Raw genomic sequence first — 7796 nt, forward strand, 5'->3', positions numbered from 1 at the left:
GAAAAATAAAGAAAAAAGAAGCTGCTTTTAGAGGGTAAATTATTTGTTTAAAATTATTCAGGTGTTGAAATGAAGGGAATGAACAGGCTCAGATGTTTATTGATTTAAATATGTAGCATTTTTATTTGTGAATGATTTTGAAATTGATATTATCTAAGCTCAGTTACTATGCAGTTAGTTACTATGGATACTTGGTTTGCAAAATATGTGGCTTTATGGCTAACTTCTGCCAAAGACCATATTGTTAAATAACATCTCTTTTTTTAGAGAAACACATGAAGTGGCATGAGAGTATGTTCACAGTCATGAACACAGATCTCTAGAGAGAAGTCTGAATAAGTAAATACCAGTGAGCTTTATTTTGCAATTGTCATTTTACATGTCTTAGGATAGATGTGTCTTATTTGTATAAATAAAGCTTTTTAAATAATGGCTTTTATTTAGAAATTCAGTCATTATTTTATGTTTTGACTAAAACATCCCTGCTTCTGTCTTCCCTTATACTGGTAGTGATTCAGCTCTCCTAGAGCCTGTTCAGCTTTCTTGACCTTTGCTGTTGTTATCCAGTCTTAGGGAAGTATTGTGGAACAGATCATCTTTTAGTTATCAAGACCAAGTGTTCTTCACTTGATTTCCCACATTGACATGTTTCCACTGGTAAAAGACTTCTGCATTCATTTTGTTAAGTATTGTCAAGTACTACTCAGTGGCATATATATTAATAAGCAGCATGTAAAAAAGTCACCCTGAAGAGTTGTAATTGACTTCTTCCCATCTCATGCACAGATCCTGGGATTGGTGCTGGCTCTTCTGCCTTGGGTATCCTCCCAATAACCAGTTTCTGCATAAAAATCGTATGTGTATTCAATAAAAAAATAAATCTAAGGTTAACATTTTCTTTCTTACAGTGGTCCCACTGAAGGGACTTAAGACACAGTGAGCCATATAACACAACTAGCTAACTAGAATAGCAATATTCAAGTGAATGGGTGGGGTTGCAGGGTGGCTTATTGAGATGGGTAAGAAATTGCAGCAGTAACCTGTGAGCCACCCTTTCAAGGTTATTGAGAAAGCTCAGCTGAAAACAAAACTTCTCTGTAAGTGCTTGCACAGGGCTTGAGCAGGGCCTCTGCAAAACTCAGAGGTGTCTTTCTCCATGATCAAATGATAGTTTGTACAGTTAGGTGACAATCTGAACCTTTTTACTTGTAAATCAACAGAAGAGAATAATTTTGTGGTCAAGGTGTCAGTACTCGTTTGTTCAATCATTCCTACAATAAGACAATTGGCAGTGCAGCATCCATGTGATGGATGCTGACCAGGTGCAAAGGTGTCAGTGGATGGATTGCAGTATTTCTACGGCCCTCTTTCCAAGGCAAGGTGTATGGTTTACATAGCCCCAGTTGTCCCACTGATATTAACTCCTCAGTTAATAAAAGACAGTTTTTTGTGAATTAGTGATCTTGGAGTCAGGGGACCTTGAGATCCACGGGCAGGTGAAGCTTCAGCTTCAAAGGGTTGAGTTCAGCCCTGCATTTATGTGCAGAGGCAAAAGCTGATGCTTGCCACTGATTGCTGCACTGACACCTTTGAGATCACACCAGCAGGTGCTTACAGGTAAGTACTGTGTCTGAGCTGGATTGCTGCTTAGAACTACTGAGGGAATTAAGTTGTGCAATAATTTTAAAAGCAAAACTTTACTATATTCTTTTGCAGTCTGCATATGATAAAACATTTGAGCTGCTGGTGGAGCCAGGAAGGTATTAACCTCGACTGGTGTTTTGCCAGATTCTCTCCTTCATACTGTAGCCGCAAAGTGTTAATAAGTGCTAATTACAAAGCAAGCTAACTGTTTGGTCTTGGTTTCAAATACACCATCTCATGTAGTTTTGGGTTCTATTTTATTTCTCTTTATTAATTCAGCCATTTTATAGTGTTTGTTACTTTTTCTTCTTCTGCTTTTTATTTTCTTTGTTTTTAAAAATCATGGACATGTAACACAAGGTTTGGACATGTAGTTTGGAGAAACAGATTTAGAAGTCTAAATTTCATCCTAAGCAATAATGTATTTGGTTTCAATATCTTACACAATCTGAACAACAGACTTAGATGATCCATCAAGTAGTAATAGCTCAAGAGATACTTCGATGTGATGTTATCACAATGAGCATAAAATGTCAAAAAGGTAATTACAGTGAAACTTAAGTACTTCATTCATGTCAGAGCTTTGCCAATGAAAAGGGGCACCTGTTTCTGCTTCACCGAGGAGGTGATATTACTGACTGTCCATCGAAAAACAGTTGGACTCAGTCTGGCTGGAAAGACTGGCTACAAAGGCTAGATTGAGATTAAAACTTTCAAAAAACTTTTACTAGGATTAAAAGCAAAAAAACATCCCACAAAAGCCACAAAATACAAAACCAGACCAAAACCTGGGAAGTATTTGGCATTTGAAAGCTTGATATTTTAGACTCTTGATATAAGACCTAAAGGTTACAATTTTACAATTTCACACAGCTGATTTATATTTTAGATGAATGGCCAAATGTAGCAAAGCATGTAAAATACTTAAAAACTACATTTTAACTGTAACTTAAACAGGAATCGATGGAACTGATTACTCTTTTCTGTTATAACATGTAAACAAGAGAATTATTTCCACACTGGTGGAAAAAGGAGTGACTGTACTTCATTTATTCTCATATGGCTCTCATAACAAAAACTAACAATAAAAACTTACCTAATGTGATATTGTAATTTTTGTTTTAAAATATTATGTATCATGAAAGATTCCTTAAATTGAAATGTCTTGGGTTTCAGAATTACTTTGTAGTTTTACCTCATTCTATTCATGAAAGTATAACAAAGGTAAAACTTTCATTTGCAGCCAAATCAGATGAGAGATGAGTCATAAATGAATAGAAAATGTATTCTTAGATAATCATAACCGATTACTCAATTTTGAAGATCTTGATTTGTGACAGAAGAATGTATTTTGACATGTAGGTTTTTTGGCCTGATGTTTGTGTAAAAAACAGTACGAACGTAAGAAGGGGAGGCAGTATCATAAACTGTAGGAGAAATGCAACAGTAGATCTGAATAACCTTGTGCCTTGTGGTTCATATTTCTGATCCAATTTTACACTTTCTTTAGTTCTGTGATGATTACAAGAGAGCATTGTGGTGTAAATTTAAAATTTTCATTTGGAGGTGGGGCCAGGAATTTGCTAGGACCCACAAGTGGTGTTGTGACCAAAAATGATTATGCTCTTTGCTGTCACCCTGCATTTTGTCAAGTGTAATAGAAATGCCAGCTGCTCCTCATTGCTTGCTAAAATCACTGTTTTCTTATTTTGGGTACATGTAAAGATCAGGTATGCACAAAAGGGAGAACAAAGCTCAAATAAGGAGTATAAAAACTGTAGATAAGGATTTTCTGAGAGTGTATCTGCATATCAGAAAAAAATAGCATGAAACACTAGGAGAGTGCTGTAATTCAAAGGAGTATTTTGCAAATATTTTGTTAGTTTTGTAAATCCATCTGAGCCGTCCCAGCCATCTTTCTCTCCCTTGGAATATATAACACAAGACCATTGTCATTTTCTCAGTGAATGGAGTGTATGTTGGGACTTTGAAATACAGAGATCGTGCTCTTAGTTTCTGATATTCTGAATCTAGGTTATGAAAACTATTGCCTTAACTTAAAAAATTGTAACATAAAGAAAGTTGAATGAAAGCATCAGCTTTCCAAGGTACTTACTGGTAATTGCTTGCCTGGTCTTGCATATCTAAGTGAGATGATACAAGTTTTCCTGTAAAGAAACTTTGATACTTGTGCATAGGCAGAAGTGTCACTTTCCCATGGAAAAATGTATTGTTATGGCAGTAAGCTGCACTTTGTAAATGGCAATATATCATTTGGGTCCTGGGAAAACACAAGCATTTTTGATAAATGCAAAGTTTCTGTGCCTTTCAAGGTATCTCAAGCTAGGGGGAAATAATTGGAAAAAAACCAACAAACTTATTATTTTAAAAAATGTTTGCTTAACTTTCAAGTTTCCCTCTTCAGGCTATCTAATGATATCACATTGACTGTCTTGGTTTAAAAAAAATTGGATTTTTACTTTATTATTTAATGTTAACATAGAACATTTGTAGTGAAGAGCTTATTTTATGAATTAAGCAAATCAAAGTCTGTAGACTTTTAAAGTCAGGGATGTTTTTTGTCTGAAATGTGGAATTAGATCACCCAATTTCAGTGTTCAAAGAAATTTTATTTCAAGATCTATTTATGAATCTTCTTCCTACCTGATTGCTGTTTTGTGTAACTCGTGTGGTGCCGCTGAAGTCACTGCCAATTAAAATAAGTGTAAATTGTGTGTTCTTACTCATGTTGAAAGCTTAAAAAAAATCATGCAAAGTTTAGATAAAGATAAATGAACAGGGAGTAGATTATTTTGTTTCAACCTTATTTGTATAAAAGTATATCCTTTATCAATTAATAGTTGCTAAAAGCATGTTTCTGAGGAGTTGACAGATTTTGTTCCTGACTGTTAGATTTAGTTCATCTTGTAGAGGTGAGGAAAGCCCTGTTCATCACAGAAATGCTCTTAGGAGGTTTTTTTGCTGCTGAGTTTGTGGAAGGGCAAAGGTGAAGGAGCGGGGAGAAAATTCTTTTGCTAACACAAGTATTTCCTGTAGACAGCAATTACATACAGGTCTGTGAACTTTAGTTAGCTACCCACAAGCATTTGAACTGTGAGCTCAATGTAGTGTTTGTATAACCTTCCTTTATTTCCAAGAAATCTGGTGGAGGCTTTTTAAAATTAAATACTTTTTTTTCCCCATTACAAGTGAAAAATCAAATAATGCAATTATTTGACCATTTTCTCAGCAGTTTACAGTCTGTATACCCTAAGAGAGTTCATTAAGTAGGAAAAATACAAAGGAGTTCAGCTTTTTCATGACTTTTTCTGCAAGCTATGATTCTAGCTGTGCTACTTCATATCTAGCTGTTTTACAGTGCTTTTGTCAACTTATTGCTAGATATTCCTTGACTCAGAGTTCTCTGTTTGAGCTTAATTTGGAGTAAATTGTTACATTTTCTCTGTGGCTTTTACTCAGATGGAGATGATGCTTAACACTGCCTCTAAGTATTGCATGTCTTTTTCCTAAATAGTAGTAGTGTCTAGTAACAATGCAGGAAATCTGTATAATGGCTATGTCTAATCTGGTACAATAAAGAAAAACACTGTTTCTAAGGAAAATGTATTCTATTCAGCTGTAGGTAGAAAATATGCTGAGAATTTACTGTGTCATTGAAGTAATTGCCTTCTGCTAAGGAATCCTGATGGACGGAGTGGTGTTTCTGGTTATTGGTTTATGGAGTACAGACGTGGTTTCTGAAAGCCTTGTTCCCATGTAACCACCCAAAATATGTACATGGTTCCTTCTCTTGGCATAAAGAGTTGTTTTCTACTAATGCCTTCAAAAGCAAAATGGAATCCAAGCAAAATGTGAAAGGGTTTTCCTGTAACTTGGTACCAATAGTCATTTCTGATTGGAGTAGGTTGTAGCATCCAAAGCCTTTCAAGCAAAATCCTATGACCTGGCCTGAGAAATGCAGATCTGCAGTGTTCTGATTTAGATCCTAGATGCCACATGCACGCTGTGGTCCAAAGGAGACCAGGACCACAGAGCAGGATTGGCATTTTTTAGATTTACCTCATGTCAAATATAGCATAAAATGCTAGTAAATGGTCTTTGGTATTGTTAAATGTCATTGACTGGCTATGGTTTGTCACCTAATAGGATTGTCCAAGAATGTTGGACTAGTACTGGGGGAATGAGAAAATGAGCAGCATCTGCACAAAAGCTGTACCTCACTGTGACTGGACATGTCCAGTGTTACAAAATGCCAAAAACTGAATTATGTTAACTGTTTCCTGATCATAGCATCATTTGAAAAAAAGGCCCTAAATAGAGAGATATAAAAGAAATGCTGGCTGGAAATCCTTGGGGAGTTGATCAGAAATATTAAGAATGCACACATTCTGTAGAAATCCAGTAACTCTTTGAATAGTGAGTGCTTGAGTTACACAGGTCTTACATTTACTGCTTTAGCTTTAATTTGTTCTGTGCATCACAAAACATCTTTAAATTAAAATTTGTACTTACACTGAGTTCATCTTATGTATTCTGGCTTATCATATCTTTCTGTTTTCTGATACGGGCATATTTACCCTTCTGAGCCAGTGCACAAGTGTGGAGCACAATTTTCCCTTTCATTAAGGGAATAATGAATCTTGTGGTCTGGATTAAACAATCTCTTCAGTGCCTTCAAAAGGCCACTACTCTTCCTTTAAAAGACCTCTCATTAAAGCCATCAGCTAGGTATTTCAGTGTTTCAGAATTGAATACAGAGTGAGATTTTTGTTTCACAGTTTTATTTTTTCCTGTTGAACTTCTAATTGCCTCCTGGACTTGATATGCTGGATGAATACCAGGTGGTCCTCCACTCCTTTCCACTGTCCCTGGGCAGGTCTAGCCTGCCTCAGACACCTCACCTTCTATGGCACAGTTGCACCAGTCATTGTATCTGACAGCACTGTTTGTACACTGTCTGTGGAAGGAAGGTCTGAGAGTGAGAAAAAATAGATTCTGCGGCCATATGCTAACTAAGTGTTAAAAAAAATTCGAAGGAGAATAGTTTATTTAGGATATTCAACACTGGCATTTTACAAACAGCTCATATATTTGTTGAGTCATGCTTTTATACATAATTTAAATTACCTGCTCTCACAATATGTTTGACTGCCAGCTATCTAGAAGAACATAGTGTGTCATGATAAAAAGAGCAATACTTATTCCTTTTGATAAAACTATGTCAAAAGAAAAACAACAGTAGTTTATTTATAGAGAAAAAGCATAAGAAAAATTGAAGGAACTGGCAGCTGTATCAGTTTTGTTTTGGGCCTCAATGTGCAAACATTGTAAGAGCCTGAAATTTTATTTGGCTAATACAAAACAAAGCAGGTTTGGGCTAGCCTGGCTTTTCACTGATCATGGACACAGGCAGGTTGTCAGTGTCATAGGCTTCCATATGGGGTTTTGGTGTATTTCTTTTCACTAAGGAAATAAGTGAAGTCCTTTTCATACTAAGGAAAAAAGTCTTAGATTCAGTTCTAAAACTCCCCAGTCATCTCTGTTTTAGGTTGTAAGTTGAGTAGCAGAGTGAGACTACTGGTTCAAAAATTGCATGCTGCATATAAAAAAATAAATTGAAAAAAAAGTGGGGTTTTTGATAAAAAATTGTTTTCATGTTTTTAAATTAATCAAGTCAAATAGGTTTTGTTTCCAGTTTCAGAAGTTTCAAAATCAAGATTTTTTTTTTACATTTGTGTAAGTTTTTAAGATTTAAAAGTACTCATTTCAGGCCATTACATTTTGTAAGTGATGTTTTCCTTTTTTTCTATCCTTTTTGAAATTTTCTTCAAACTTTGTCAGCTTTTGTGCTTTCAAAAATTTCCTGGTGGAAGCAATTTTAAAGCAATGGCATGAGAAAAGTTTTCTTGAGATTTTTATGATACCCTCATTCCTTATCCCCTCCCCTCAGTAAAATAGATATTGTTGCACAATAGTTAGTGAGGGAGAGGGAGAGGGAGAGGGAGAAGGAGAAGGAGAGGGAGAGGGAGAGGGAGAAGGAGAAAGGAAAAGAGAAGGAGAAGGAGAAGGAGAAGGAGAAGGAGAAGGAGAAGGAGAAGGAAGCAATTTTAAAGCAATGGCATGAGAAAAGT

The 7796-nt window shown here is 35.8% G+C and overlaps 1 protein-coding gene across 5 annotated transcripts in view; it reads left to right on the top strand.

Moving 5' to 3' along the window:
* The window catches only part of SMYD3 (SET and MYND domain containing 3), a 405436-nt gene that overhangs the window by 309763 nt on the left and 87877 nt on the right, over nucleotides 1-7796 (top strand). Inside the window, exon 1 of one of the 5 annotated variants that reach the window (XM_033512600.1) lies at nucleotides 1506-1617. The exons of the other annotated variants lie outside the window; for them this stretch is intronic. The gene's annotated coding sequence lies outside the window, so the exon portion shown is untranslated. Of the gene's footprint in view, nucleotides 1-1505; nucleotides 1618-7796 lie in introns of those variants that run through there. 5 annotated transcript variants of the gene reach the window in all.

The sequence above is a fragment of the Parus major genome, chromosome 3 (genome assembly GCF_001522545.3).
Source record: "Parus major isolate Abel chromosome 3, Parus_major1.1, whole genome shotgun sequence".
Classification (NCBI taxonomy): Eukaryota; Metazoa; Chordata; class Aves; order Passeriformes; family Paridae; genus Parus; species Parus major.